This window comes from Taeniopygia guttata, chromosome 2 (assembly GCF_048771995.1).
Source record: "Taeniopygia guttata chromosome 2, bTaeGut7.mat, whole genome shotgun sequence".
NCBI classification, from domain to species: domain Eukaryota; kingdom Metazoa; phylum Chordata; class Aves; order Passeriformes; family Estrildidae; genus Taeniopygia; species Taeniopygia guttata.
In genome coordinates this window covers 11,757,647-11,773,274 of record NC_133026.1, presented here as the reverse complement: position 1 = coordinate 11,773,274, position 15,628 = coordinate 11,757,647, and the positions used below count along the sequence as shown (strand labels likewise).

General features: G+C 36.8%; 2 long non-coding RNA genes across 2 annotated transcripts in view; one reads left to right on the top strand and one right to left on the bottom strand.

Annotated features, from left to right (window-relative positions):
* The window catches only part of LOC140682581 (uncharacterized), a 44,418-nt gene extending 41,322 nt beyond the window's left edge, over window positions 1-3,096 (bottom strand). The window contains exon 1 of the long non-coding RNA XR_012054432.1: window positions 2,927-3,096. This is a non-coding gene — a long non-coding RNA (uncharacterized lncRNA). The remainder of the gene's footprint in view (window positions 1-2,926) is intronic.
* A 4,825-nt stretch (window positions 3,097-7,921) lies between these two features.
* On the top strand, window positions 7,922-15,385 carry LOC121469365 (uncharacterized). The gene is made up of 3 exons (XR_012054335.1): window positions 7,922-8,138; window positions 8,278-8,313; window positions 15,127-15,385. It is a non-coding gene; the product is annotated as an uncharacterized lncRNA (long non-coding RNA).
* Window positions 15,386-15,628: the final 243 nt, after the last annotated feature.

The window sequence follows — 15,628 nt, the reverse complement described above, 5'->3', positions numbered from 1 at the left end:
TTCCCTTAAACGCATTACTTATCAGTGATGTGCCTTGAAATGACTTGGTACCTGTTTTCTGTCTCCATAGTCTTTTGTTCTTCCTTGATCTCTGCAAAGCACAGATCTACTGCAAGTACCTTATGCAAGTAGGAAAAATATAATGGGCTCAATTAAAAAGTATTCTTATTACCTTAATACGGACAAATTAATCTCTTAATCTTCAGTATCACAAGACTAGAGGAAGATTGTAAACTATAAAGTAAAAACAAGGGAAGTCTTTCAAAAAGTTCCCTTTAGTACTGATATAAACATATGTGTTTAGAAATGACACAATAATACAATTTTTCTCAAACTTAATCTTTTTTGTTTCCCTCTAATTCTGTTCGAAATAAGAATATGAAATAGTTTGAAGAAGTTTAAAGAAATGTCCTGAAAACAGTGAATAGACTCCCAGACACTCAGCTCACCTTACTTTCTATATTGCAATACAGATACCAGCACCTGAGCTAATTGCTGCGGTCTGCCTTTATAGTCAACAGAGAGAAAAAAACACTTTTACTGCCTTTGTTAGCATGAGAAGGATTTATTCTTTTAATTACATCTCTAATCCCTTCCTTGATCACACCCCAATATATAGCAGGGCATTCCAGCAACTGGAAATGATGTTTGCTCATGGATGGGAATGTCAGATGTATTCCTGCCATAGTCCTTAGTTCCCTGTCCTATTTTAAATAAGAATTGGTTTACTCTATTCCCTCAAAATGTGTTTTAGTGAGTTATTTATAGAAAAGTCCAGCTCTGTTTGAGTAATTAATGTCTTGTAGTGTTTTTCTTTCTTTGTATCTTTGCTTTTAATCTGTTTTAGCCTTTGTGTTGCATAACAGTTCCATATTACCATCCTCCTACTTCCCTGCCTCCAACTGATATAATTTCTAGTAAATCTTCAGAACATATCTTTCACGCTCTGGGTCACAGCACAGTCTGGGTCCACCTAAGGTCTAGTCTTAGAAAGATGTGTTATGAGATGCAGCTCCTTTAGAGAGAAGGGTTTGTGGGGGCAAAGCAAATTATAGAACCAGCTGGGAACTGATTCAGGATAACAACAGCTGAAGCTTTTCTCAAGTAAAATACATACAGGTAGCAGAGAATCCTCTTTGAGAGGCTTGGATATCTGAAGGAGAAATTAGGATGAAAAATGATATAAAAACATTTCAGAGAGAAATATCATTTATGGAATGTGTTTGAAAAGTATCTGGAAGGGAAAGAGGATGTGAATTTCTCGATTTTGAGGCTGACAAGTCTTTTATACAGTTAATGGTATCCTAACAAAAGACTCTAAGCCAGGCTTCAGATGTCACAGAAAAATCTTTCTGTAGGGGGAAAGCTGATGATACTCTCCCATTCAAGCATGTTTAATAGTTTTTGTAGTAATTACAAAAAACATTAGCAATGAATGTGGGAAGCTCTCTGACTGCTTATGAAGTATCAACTTCAAAATTGCTTGTGATACGTTAGGTCTGGTAAATTAATTAAACTAAATGAAAGTTTAAAAAATTAAGGGGTTTTTTTGTAATTTTTAAATGAATATTATATGTAAACTTATAAAATCAAACTATCTGAAATTCATCTAATGTGAATTTTAAACATGCTTTCTATGCTCTGTTTCTATTTTTTTGCTGGATAGCTAAACCTGATAGTTGAGCTACTGGACACTGAAAATCCATTACAGGTCTGTCCTTCAGGATGAGGACCTAAATTTTTATTTTAATCAAAACAACATTTCTATCAGTAAAGTTGGTAGTTTTGGGGTTCAGCCTTCAATTTTTAAAGCTGTGCATCATACCAACATTGAAGTCTAGCTCTATGATATAAAGCAGAAAGTATATTCTTCAAAGTCTTCTTCTCATTCCTCACAAAATTTCTCATCTGGACCTGAGAGGGTTAAGACCTAGCTATAAAATATACTCTGGAAGAGACAATGAGAGTTTCAGTGAATACTAGAAATCAATATTCTGTGGTCTCTAAAACTGTCTTTCACAGCCTTTCTTCATTGGAAATTGCATATTTCTCAAGACTGCAGATGACCTCCCTTCAGAGAGCAAAAATGTTTATCTCCTGCTAGAACTGAACTCTCTGTACTCGATTATATCAATCATGTATATCCAACAGCTTAACCTGCTCCATGCCATAACCTAATATCAGGACAGGAGTGCATTGGAAGTTTCTCTCTCTTAATGCAAATGAAATGAAAGTCTAGAACCCTTTTTAACCAATTTAATCAAATATGTATTCATATTGGCAACTTCTTCAGCCTGCTCTCTCAGTGTCCTCAAACAATTCTGACAGCACAGGAAAATCTCCAGTAGGTGCCTCTGACAGTGAGTATATTCCATTCTTTCTCTCAAATCCCAAAAAATTTAGGTTTTATAATGCTTGTTACAAACATCTGTGATAATCCTGCCGAAGGAGCAGAACTAATGTTTCAAGTCCTAATAGCTGAAGCATTGATACAGAGGTGGGTGAAATGAAGGTAATCAATGGAAAATAAAGAGAAGAATGATTTTAGCAGTGGCTGTGTCACTGTTTTCCTGTAGTATAGGTTACCTCTCATCATGATTCACAACCATAAATAATCGGGCTAGGCCTGTTGATGGATAAGCCAGCACTCTCCCACAGATCCATCTGGGAAGCACTGGACAATAAGCATTTTGGAGATGCTTCTGCCCATGTAAATATGCAGTCATTGAAGTTTTGTGGCTCATGACTGGAAAGGAAACATTAATTTCATTATTGAGCTCAAATATCTCAACCTTCATGTCAGACTGTAGGGGTTTTTAAGCTTTCAGTTTCTCCTTTGAAAACGCTTGCTTGCTCAGACCAATCAAGTTTCAATTAGTCCTCTGAGCTGTGGCAAGTGGGTGTAACACTGCAGCATAGCACTGACCTGTGAGAGGTACAGCTGGTCTCTAGACATCAGTTGGAAATAAAGGAAGCATTATTTGGGAAAACCACTTGTTGGAGCACTGTCTCTGCACCTCTTTCTTCAAACTCCATCACTGAGCAGTTTTGAACTCAAGCAATGCTTTTCTCACTCAGGGTGGGTGCTGCTGCACTGATTTTTACCTGTAAAAAATAAAATTAGGTCCTTCAATAGTTTGATATTGCTGGTAGAGGACTATAATCCTCTTCATCTCCTTATTTTTGGATGTAAAGAGTTGAACCATAGTTTCCCTGTAACAGGATGTATCTTTGCCTGTGTTGCTGTAGATATGAAAGCAGGTTGAAAAATGAAGAAACACCACATTCAAAAATTATATTTTCTGGTCTCCAGGTCTTTGGCTTGTTATTGGTAGAAGGTTTGTCAACTGGGATAGGAACTGATATGTGGGTGGTTTATCCACATACATTGAAATAAATTTAGTTTCCTAGAGGGTTAGGTAGATTCAGGCTAGTTCTTACAAAGACAGACTTAAACAAAATATTTTGAAAATTAAGGCATAAATATTTGCTTTTGAATCAGTACATTAAAATACTAACATTTCTGCTTCTCCTATCATTGATCTGTCCCTATGGACCACTTTAATTTTAATCCTCTTATTCAACCAGGTTTAATAATTTCCCATAATTGACTTCAAGGTAACAGTTTGTACAGAAAGATTATATCAAACACGGCTTTTCAAATTTGGCTGTAGCATCCCATATACTGTGATTAAGAATGTCCTGATTTAGTCTATTGCCATGGAAACAGAGGAAATACAAAGAAATTTGTGGAACTCCAAAATGTTAATATAATTTTTACAAAACAGCAATAGCACATGAAGCAACACGCATGAATAAAATTCATCAGTGTTTTTTAAAATATATATTTTTTTAATCTAACTTTTTGGATAGAATAGTTAAAAATTTCAATAAAGCTTGAAATTTATTTATAGTAATAATCAAGTTACCTGGGGGAATAATCTGAAATTAGAATGTACATTTTGCTATCAATATCCATAGCAGTAAATGTTATCATATTAACCTTTTCACTTTACCATTGGAATCATAAATCTAATTAATAGCTTTTAACAATAAATAGTTCGCTTTGAAGACAGATTTTCTAAAATAGGAGACTCCTAACTGTTCTCTTTTTAGCTGTCCATAGTTTATTCTCAGAACTTTCAAAGAATCACTTTTTCCTATCACCATAGGACCACCAAGACTGCAATTTATTAACAGGTTAACCAAATCCCTTTACTAGTAAGCAAAAAACCTCCAAGAAGTTGTTTATGTTCATCAGTGGATGGCATTCAGGTCAATTTTCATCTTTCTTTCTTTCTTTCCCAGTGCTGTTTCAGCTCTCTCTGAAGAGAGCAAGAACATGTACATGTGATGGCAAGGATGTAGGTTATTCTGAATGGGGTAGGACAATTCCAACATATTAATATCCTGATCTTCATGAGATTCATGATTAGAGACTTGGAGACATGTTTGTTTCTCTCTTGCTGGGGCATCTTGTTCTTATCACATAATCACAGAATCACAACATAGTCCAATTTGGAAGGGACTAACCAGGATCATTGAGTCCAACTCCTGGCCTTGCACATTCCAGGAGTCACACCAAGTGCCTGAGAACATCGTCCAAATGCTTCTTGAACTCTGACAGGTTGGTGCTGTGGCCACTTCCCTGGGGAGCCAGTTCCAGTGCCCAACCACTCTCTTCACCCTCCTTTCTCTAATATTCAAACCAAACCTTCCCTGACACAATTTCAGGCCATTCCCTCAGATCCTGTCACAGGTCACTGCAAAGAAGAGATCAATGTCATGCACCTTCACTCCAGCTCTGAGCTACAGCTGGAAGGAAAGGTCCCAGTGTGCAAAGGGCAGCTTGGGGCAGTCAGAGAAGAGCCAGAAAATGCGGGTGTTGCAGTGGAAATTGCAACTTTCTGGAAGGAAAGTTTCCCAGGAAACTTTTCCTGTATCTATGCATGACCCTGACACACTGGGCATCTTCCATCTGCTTGATATGTAGACACCTTGCTGGTGCATTAGGTAGCATCTTGTAGATTTTATTTTAAACATATTGGTGTTAATTTACTTCTTAGTGAAGGGACATAGATAACTTGTTATTGAACAGCACTGGATCTTGGCCTTTAAACTACTTTCCAGGTTTTTTCTCAGTAAAAACCTGTAGAAAAATGTAATGAGTTAAATTGTACAGAAACCTTAGCAATTGCCAAAAATCATGCATTTGTCTCTATATTAGTCTCCCTTTTTTCTATAAATATTATATTATCCTTGAGAGCTAACATTTGTGAGTACTCTCTTGGGTTTTTTCAGATATAATGTTGAATTTTTTCTACAAATATTTCTGATCAAGCAGAGTATTGGCACACTTGGCATTCAAAGTTAAAGATGTTTGAATGATAGTAGATATCACACTGAAGTTTTTTGCTCCTTGGTTACGTAAGGTGTATAATTTTAGAATCTGAACTGTATTGCTCAGTAGTTCTCCATCCCAGAAATGCTTCTCTAAATGCTCCTTAATAGTCTCATAATTTTTTAGCTTCAACGAAATTGTTTGACAGAATATTTAAAGGCAGCTAAACAAAAGGGATTCCAAAGTATCAACCTGTAACCTCAGACATGGCTGTACAGTCTGAAAAACCTATTGCTAACCCGAAAGCATGTATGGAGAAACAGAATTTTCAGTATAAATGGCGGCTTACAATCCTTATCTTTAGGTAGACACTGCTGATGTCCTTCACCAGTATCTTTCATCAATATAACTAAAGCCATAATGTTACAAGGTATGGAACTAATCTAAATACATTTCATTTCAGTCTGAAATTTACATTTACTTACCTTTTAGTGCTATATATTAAAAAAAAAACCAAAACCAATGAAGTAGATTAAATTAAATAATTATTCAACAGGTAAGTTAAGCTATGAAATTTTAGGAAGTCTTAAAGCAGCTGTCTTATCTCACTCTAGCCCATTTAGTACCCCATGAGATAATCAAGCTGTAATTAGATGCTCACTCTATTTTTTCTCAGAGCATGTTTGCTTGACACATCCCACTGGATGTACTCTTCATGCTCTTCACTACTGTTTTTTGCTCTTTGGTTGATGCATAACCCTATCATAATGCCAGACTTTCTCTGTCATATGCTCTTTAACCACAGTTAGTATAGTATACATACTTTTCACATAGAAAATTTTGAAATATCTGAGAGTTTCACAGGTATGTAATAATTTATTTTCACAGCAGCACATTTAAAATAAGGAAGAAAATTTCTCCCTTAAATTAAGGGAGAAATATTAAAATTCTTGAGAAGCGAAGAATTAAAACATCCACATAAGAAGGTCAAAATTACATGCTCAGTTTTGATACAACCTATATGCTTTAAATATTTTACCAGGTCCTACAATTTTCCTATTAATTAAATTATAATGATAAAGCATTACTTAAATCAATTGCCAAAAATCTCAGGCCAGACACCAAGTGACCACTCATGAAAATATTCTGGTCATACTTTTTTTCACAAATTTATTAACCCATGAAAGCTAAGAGCTCTCCTTTCTTTTTCCACAATCCTCAGCTCAGCCCTTGCTTGCCTTCCAACTTCTGCACCATTGGCAGTACATGAGAGGTCTTCATGAGATGTGTCCATGTGAGTTGGCTCCTTGACCAAGTTCCTCTGTACTGAATGGGGCCCAAGCTGTGGAAATCACAGCCTTTGATCACACATCTATAACTGCAAAATCTATTCACAGTGCCTGCTATTCTGGCCTGGTAATCTATTTTTAAAACATCAGTTCAAGGCAAATATGGGCAATTTCCAGAAGGGAGAATGTTTGAGCAAATGAATTAAATGTGGTGTCACTCCCTACATCGCTGGAAATGGTTTGTATCATTGGGGCAAAGTGAATTGTACCTTCTGGTGGCCAGACATGATCCACTGTGAGGGCAGTGTGAGTGTGAGGAGTGTTACCAATCCCACCTCTAATTAACAGAACTAAAGGGTGTTATTTCAGTGGTGATGGGAATGATTGTGATTCCTCAAAGTGGAACAGAGGCAAATCAATCTGAGCCCATTAGACCCAATCCAATTAAAACGGAGCTAATCTGTTTTATGAGAAACATGGCCTACAAAGAAGACATGATGATAACTAAAAGAAAAGGAAGAATTATGATTAATTCAGCTTTTATTTTGCATAGTTGCTCTGATATTTTTTCTGTGCATTTAATAGATCATATTTGCATACAATCAAAATTGATGAAGCTTATCAGTAACATCACTTGTATCAACAGTGTTAATCTAAGGAAAAAGCCCAGATAATAAACACTTACTTACATCAGACTTGTAGTTCAGACTGTCTTTCACATTCCAACTAGTCACTGGCTAATCTAGAGGTTATCCTAAATAGTTAAACTGGGAATAGACGAGCTATTTAATCAATAAAACCCAAAGTAGATATTTATCAATTCTTGATTTTTTATCATTTGATATAATGCTGTTCTAAACCAGCTTTGCTTTGAAAGCTGGAAACACTGGGAGGATTTAGAGGTAAGTATGTAGTTGCAAAGTGACTGTGAGCTACTACCAGCTGTAATTAATAACATCTCCCATTATTATTGAATCTGTTCTGTGATCTCATGAAACATATGAGCTTGGAGTATCTGCAGCAGGAGAAAAGGATCATTAAATATTATGTCACCAAGTCTTCCAGTTCAGATATGTCTCAAGAGACTTTGAATAGTTCTGCTAGAGTGTTTTGGAGAAGAAATGTCAAAAAGATTATTCAAAGTAAAACAGTGAATTGCTTGAGTATGCAGATTTCTAGAAAGCAGGCTTTTTGCTCTTGGCACTGACAGTTCAAGTACAGACTGGAGAGTGAATGTCATAAACTAATGTTCCTCAGCAGAAAACTTGAAAATGCACCAATATTCACTCTCTTTGAAGCCTATCTGACATGAATAAACCAGCAGTAGGGATTCACCTTGCACCTCCACTTGATTAGATACTCTGGACTACCACTGCAGTCAGGAGAGAGCAATAAACCCCCTAAAGCACAGACCAGCTGATCCTAGAAGAGACAAAATGAACCAGTGCCTCTTCCTCCTTGCTGTTTATAGAGGAAAAGTGTGACTTACTGCAGACACCTGAAATGAGGTGAGATGAAACCCCTGCCCCAACACATAGGGCAGGACCAGGACACTTGATTTTCAGGTTATTTTTGGTACACATTTTGACTGCATCTGCATATCTTTACTAACATTTCTCTCTATACTTCTCTTGTCTTTTCCATAAGATAGGAGACAATAGTTCTTCATCTTTGGAGTGAAAGGTAAGGATTAACTGTGTGCTATCCAAATATCATGATTCACTGGACAATATCATAGATGAATGGGTTGAAAGAGAAAGACAGATGTATATATGAGATTAATTTTTGTTAAACTCTTTGGGTTCTTTTGATGTATAAGGTTATGTGTATTCAGTATATAACTTAGTATTTTACTTGAACCAGTTAATTCATCCATAGTTTAGAGGATTTTAAGAATAGCCCAGGTTCCTGTCAGATAAATCTCCCCTGTTTTGCAGCTAAAAAAGGAACTGAACTAGATTTATGACTGTAAATACCTTTTTTCTTTTAAGAGATAAATTGATAGACACCTTTCCATGAGACTCCCTATAGATATGGTGACTACCTTAATAACTATTCCATATCAAGCCCACTCTGCTAAAGAGGTGCTAAATTAAAAGGCTGCTGTTTGAAGCAAAAGCTACAAACTGAATTTCAAACACCTAATAAGATACTGAAAATTACCTCTAGCTTTCAAATGTCACATACTGTAAAAATATAAATTAGACTGTAAAATTCAGCCTAGCCATAATTAACACTATGATGTGTTCAAATAATCAAACATTATCCTCAGAGGAGTCTACAGAAGGAGATTATTATGAGCTGTAGTTCACTAATCATTATACGACAACTATTTTTATGTCATTGATCTAGATTGCCTTGTCTATTTTGTCAGTGTCACTTGGCATCTTTTAAAAAAGGTGATATTTTCCCCCACACAGAGACAGTTCATCCTACAGCTCCAATTGATGTCAACCTTTGCTCACAGTTATCATCTGCACACAGCCAGGCTTCATTTTAAATCAGAGAAGCAGGGATAAATAAAACTGGATAGCTTTCAATTCTAATCACATCCTGTTTTACCTCGCATCAGCCAAAAAGTTTTCATGAAATGATGGGCATTTTCTCTGTGCAAGTTAGAAAGTAAGTTTAAGATTTTAAAATTTTCTAAAAAATAGTTTCTTAGATCTCTTATCTGATTTGAAGAAGATTCCTCTTTACTTGGAGGATGAAAAGCCTGAAGGATTTTATTGTTTTAAATTATAGAAAAGGAATTATTTCAGGAAGAGAAAAAAATCAGATTTATTTTGTAAAAATGGAAAATGAGACAGTCACTATACTATGTATTATTAGATAGTCAGCACAGATTCCCAAATTTCCCAAAGCGTAGTAATTGAATTTCACAGCTCCGCTCCTGATCTTCACACTTGCAAAATTTTCTCCAATCCATAAAGCATGACACAGATGTAAACTCAAAGGAGTTGAAGGGTTCAACCTTCTTGTATATTCCTCTTTAATACTCAGTATCTATGTAAAAAAAAGGTGAAACTTCTGCAATTTAACCTTTTTTAAAATGTGTTTCTCTATTGCATACCTCCAAGCACAGGAGTATGAAAGAGAATAAAAATTCTTACCTACCCTCTATGTGTGGTTTAGCCTAATCCTTGAAAATAAAAATAAAAAGCCATGAATAAGAACTGGGGCTAGCCAAGTGTGTAATATGCTGCACTAACAACACTCACTAGAGAGTAAATCACCTATGACTTAGCTTCCAGAACACACAGGCTATTAAGGAAAAAATTTACACCATGTGATATCCTTATGCAATATAATGCAGTGATAGTCAACTCTAACCTTACCTTGGAACTCAAACAGAACTGCTCCAGAATTATTTATAAGGATAAGAAGAGTTGCACTTGGCTTGTTAAAAGTATTTCTGTTGATTTTACTAGAGTCAAAGGAGAGCTTGCAAAAACATCATTGGAGAGGATGTTCTTAAAAACTGTAAGTTTAGCGACACTTCTCTGAGAATTTCAAACAGATTGTGTCTGGTTAGAAAAAAACTACTCTAAGGTTCAACTCTTTAAAAAATATATAGTATGTGTCTATACCAAGAGTATGTAGGACGTCTGGATTGGGTTCCTACCTCTGCCTTGAATCTCTGCTCAATGTTGGCAACATTGTTCAATCTCTGTAATTCAGTTCCATGTCTATAAAGAAGATGTAATTAATTTTTCTTTTTACTTTTTTCAAATTTCTGTTCTTTACTTCAGGAAATGGGCCGTCTTTCCATATTTTATTGAAAGTATAGCCACAGAAACCAAAAAGTAGAAATATCATTAGTAAATAAAATCCAGGGTCTGATATTTTGATGACCTTGCTAATCATCGAATATTTCAGACAGAACAGTTGTAACATCAAGATGGCCACAAAAGAAGTGAAGAATGGCAGTAAATTGTCTATCACATAAATACTGAAGCACATTTAACATAACTTCATTATGACAAGATGTGGAGGGCGGGGATAGTTGTTTTCATAATTGAGAATTAAAAATACTGGGGACTAAAACTGTGAAGCTTCGCTAGAGTATTTCAAGATAATGTGCCACATGACAGAAATGTAATTCTCCACAAAGATTTTTACTCCTCTTTCTGCATCTATCCCTCCTATTAGTAGTATGTCTCATTTTTTAAGGAGAAAATTAGTTTTAAAGGCAAGAGAAAAGCTACATTGTTCAAGCCCCTAAGGAAAAAGCAATGCCCTCTTCAACAACTAAAATCTTCCTGGGCTGCAGAAAGGGTGATATGCTTTTATTGCCTTTAGCAACCTGCGCAGTGGTGAGGAGAAGGATTTTGGCAGGGAAGGGTGGGAGCAGACAGACAGCTGGCTCTGGCAGCCGTTTCTCCCATGCCTTCAGACCACACTGACGTGGTGTGAGTGCCTGGCAGGTGCTCTGGGCTCAGGGATGGCGCTGCCGCGACATCGCCACGCTGCCGGGAGGAGCGGGAGCTTGGCCAGGACCAACTGGGAAGGTTGATCTGCACCTTCTGGGCAGGAAAAAAAGAAGAATCTGTTAAATAGCAGAGAGAAGTTATCAGAAGTGGCACTTTTTAAAGTGCTGTTAAAAAACATGAAAAGACATTTGCTTCATTTTAAGGAACATTTCTATCAGGGCTTTTTGAGCCCAGATCACTTCTGGAAATTGGTGGAAAGCATTCCATCCTGAGGAATGGGAAAGAAGACAAAATACCGGGTGCTGTGTTTTTTCCTAATTTAAATTAAAATACCTGGTAGCGATGATTTCAGTTCACTGAATATTTCACACTGAAATTTGGTGCTGTACTTGTACAGCAGCATCGTTAAACTCCACAGGTTGAGTTTTGAAATCTGCCATAAGAGCTTCTTTCAGGAAGGAAAAAATTTCCTGTCTCTTAGTTATTTTCATGTTTTCCTCAATATTTTCATTGATATTTAATGATAATTACTTTCCTTGTTTCAAGATCTCTTCAATGATAGTTTCTTTATTTGGTTTGTCAAAGAAGTTATCCTTTTTTATGGACTATGACACATGAATATGAAGCAGTTTTCCATTTTGTCTTCATGTCTATCTTTCTTTCTGGGCTATGTTAGAAATAAAGACATTTCTGAATCTCTTACATTCTATCATTTGTTATAAAATGAGCCTGCTTGGCACCTTGCATCCTTTAGAAGGCCTTAGCTTTTGAAAGAATTAATATACTTTTTTATTAGCTTAGCTTTTTTTTGACTTCCACATACCTATTGTAGATATCACATTTGAATTAAAGGTTTTATAGAATGATCACTCACTTTGCAGTTTACAAGATGACATATGACAGCTGGTGAATGAAGAAGCAGCATAATCCATTTTGAATTATTTTTCTCTCAGGATTCTCATTTTTTTCCCCTCTTACAAGTAATTAGCTAAATTTCCATAAGTGCTGTTGGGTCAGTTTACGGTCATGGAGTTATTCAGTGCTTGCACTGTATCTGTCGTCCCTTATTTTTGTGCCAGGCATTGCCTTGCCAGTTTAGCCATTCATTCAAGTCTACTTTAATTCTCCCTCAGCAAACAGCAAATTGATATCAGTTGACAGTGACATTTTCCACTGGTACTCTAGAGCCACAATATTCCACTTGTATGGAAAACCTTACCTTTATCTCTGATCATTACCAGTTATCTGGTATTATCCCCAGAATGGTTTCCACTGTAAAATGTTATAACTGTTCACCTACATAAGTGAGTACTTAATGAATTTTCCATTTTCCTTAGTGTCTTAATCTAACTGTCATTCTGTAAATACAAAAAGATTTTCTGAAAAAAAAGAACATTTCTGAGAGATTTGGACATTTTAAGTTATGGTCTTAGCACAAAGTTCTCTTTAATATTTTTACTACAATACATCCTCATGGTAAGGTAAAATAAGTTATATTATCTCTAGAAGAGGAAATATGCATAGAAAATTTACCCTAAATCTGATTTAAGTTCTAGTTTACCTAGATTTCCATTAAGAATAATGGGTTAGAGTGAGTTTACCTTAGCTGGATTCCAGGCACCCACCAAAGCCTATCACTCCCCTCTACAGCTGGACGGGGGAGAGAAAATGTAATGAAGATTTCATGAGTTGAGATAAGGACAAGGAGACATCATTCATGAAATACTGTCACAGGCAAAATTAGCTAGAATTGGGGATATTAATTGAATTTATTACTAACAAATCAGAGCAGGATGTTGAAATATAAAATAACACTTAAAAAAAATTTATTCCACCCTGCCCCTCATTTCCAGCTCTACCTCCTCCCCCAGTGCCTCAGGGAGATGAGGAGTGGGGTCTATGGTCAGTCCATCATGTGTTATTTCTGCTGCTGCTGCTCAGGGTCCTTCCCCTGCTCCAACATGGGTCCCCCACAGGGTCACAGATCCTAACAGAATGCCTGGTCCATCATGGGGTCCTCTCCCCATGGGTCTGCAGGTCCTTTCCTTGCTGTGCATGCACTGCCAGAGCCTACTCCAGCCTCACAGCCTCCTTCCTCTCAGTCATCCACCGCTCCGAAACTGGTCTCCTCCATGGGATGCAGGTGCACCTCTGCTTCCCCATGGACCTGCATGGGCTGCAGGGGCACAGCTGCCTCACCATGGCTGCACCACAGGCTGCAGGGGTGCAGCTCTGCCATCTGCAGCAGCTCCAGCCCCGCAGTCTCTACTGAGCTTGGGGTCTGCAGAGTCGTTCCTCTCGTATATCCTCACCACACTCTTCTCTGGACACAATTACTTCTGTGACTTTTTTTCTTCTTAAACTGTTCTCGTAGAGGTGATTGACCCAGCCTTGGCCAGCTGTCTTGGAGCTGGCTGGGAATGACTCTGCCAGAAGATGCACCCCTGTAGCCATTCTACCCAAGCTGTCTAAACCTGGCCATACAAACCCAAAACACAGGGCCATCAACATCTGGCAAGAAGTGTCTGTATTTAGATAGGGCACCAAAGAGCCACAGTCCGACCCACCTGCAGAGTCTGTCTTAGCCAGCATCATAAAAAATGGAATCAGCCACTGCTGATATGACCTCAGAGGAGACTGGAATGGGTGGAATGCCCTTCCTAAGCCAGTTATTACCATTGCCACTGCTCCTGAGACAAGGCAATACTTGAGCAGACTCACAGGTTTTTGTCTTAGTTTCATCATTTGCTTTGGCTGTATCCATTCCTGCACATATTGTGGTTATTAGGAAGCTAAGGTCAATCTTTCACCATTTCTGAGATCTCTTGAATTAGCAGGACTCTAATTGCATGGACTCTAATAATTGCATATTATAATCACATATTATAATTGTGTTTTGCAGAAAATTCCAGGCTTGTGCCTGGAAATTTTTTTTTGAACCTGTGAAAAAGGCAGTACAAGATGAAGTGCTGCATTTAGAGCAAGGTGACCTCTTTACCTGTCTCTAAATCAGCTTGTTTTTTTAAACTCAAGATCTGCTTTTTTCTCTACCATGTTGGAGACCAAATCTCCCTTGGGCCATCCTTCTCCAGTGAGAAAAATTGTATTTGTTCTGAGTCTGGAGTGGATTAAAATAAAAACTTTCTGAAGTTTTCATGTCACTGTTCAGGTTGTTCCAAACATTAAATGAATTATCAAACAGTTTCCATATATACTTTTATGAACCATATATTAAGTCAAAACTGGTGGGGTGGAAGAAAGGAGAAAAAACCCTGAGAAAGAGAGGCAGAAAACTTGTCTGTACTTGGAGACAAAGTTAATAATATATTGGGAGCAAAACTTGAGATGAGCTCTTTCGGATGCTTTCAATGCTTCTTAAAATCATTATATTGTATTGTCTGCTATAATTTTTATTGCATGGTTGCAGCTTACTCGAATTTCTAATATGTACTCTGCTAAACCTCTTCATCATGCCTATTCTAGTCCAGCTTCCAAGCAATATAGTAGAGTCTGATAGCTCATAAGCTTCTCATATATCCCTTAAATCTGCAATATCCAAAAGCTAGTAATTTTCCTTGCTGTGCATATACTGAAAATCTTATTTTTCTTTGTGTTCAAACACAAGTTCTATGCTACATGCAGGGGCTTTTTGTAAAAGGATGAAGAAAATTGGCTAGATTTTCTACTGGTTTAAACTCAGTGGAGCTCATTTGAAACTAGAATGATACTAATTTATCTCAGTTGAGGATATGGCCTTATATAACATAATATTCTAAAAAATATCTCTGAGCAAAGTAGCAATGAAGTAATATCATTGAGCATGAAGAAATAGCAATGAAGAAATATCAGGGGACATTTATTTTAAAGCACAATTCAATGTATGCATCAATATTTAGTAAAAGGTACATGATTCTAGTACATTTACTTTATATGCTGTACTAATCTGTAATCCCTAGCCATTACAAATTTAAGATAATTAGTGTCTTTAAAGCATTTTCAACATCTTTGAGTGACTGGTGCTGCATAGGTAGACCTAATTGTTTTGTCTTGTTTTTTTTGAAAGCTTTTTTCCTTCGGGTGTTTAGAAATTCCCTTTGATCATTTGCCATGGAAGCCATGCAGCTCATGGTGAGGCTACATGAACAATGGAATGCTGAAGTGGGAGACTGGATTGGCAGCCACACAAAGAAACGCTCGGCTCTGAAGATGTAATGAACCAGTTGATATATTTTTGACAAATTTTGAAATAAACTTTTCGAAATTTTTTTTTCTTGGCCAGTGCTCATCCTTTTTCTACACTCAAGTTTTGAAGCAAATCACAGCTTTGTGGACAGACATTTGAAAATAGTTTTCTTTTGCCTTTTCAACACTGCATCTTTCTTCAGAGTAACTAAACCCACAGAGAAAACAGTTTCAAATTTCCAGAGAAAGCTAATAGCTATATTTTCATACTTTAATTTACTTACTAATGTTATACTTCTTTTGCTATGCTGCATTTGAGGATGAGAGTTGCAAGGCAAGGTATGAGTAGATGAAAGATATAACATCCAGATTTACCTGTAAGA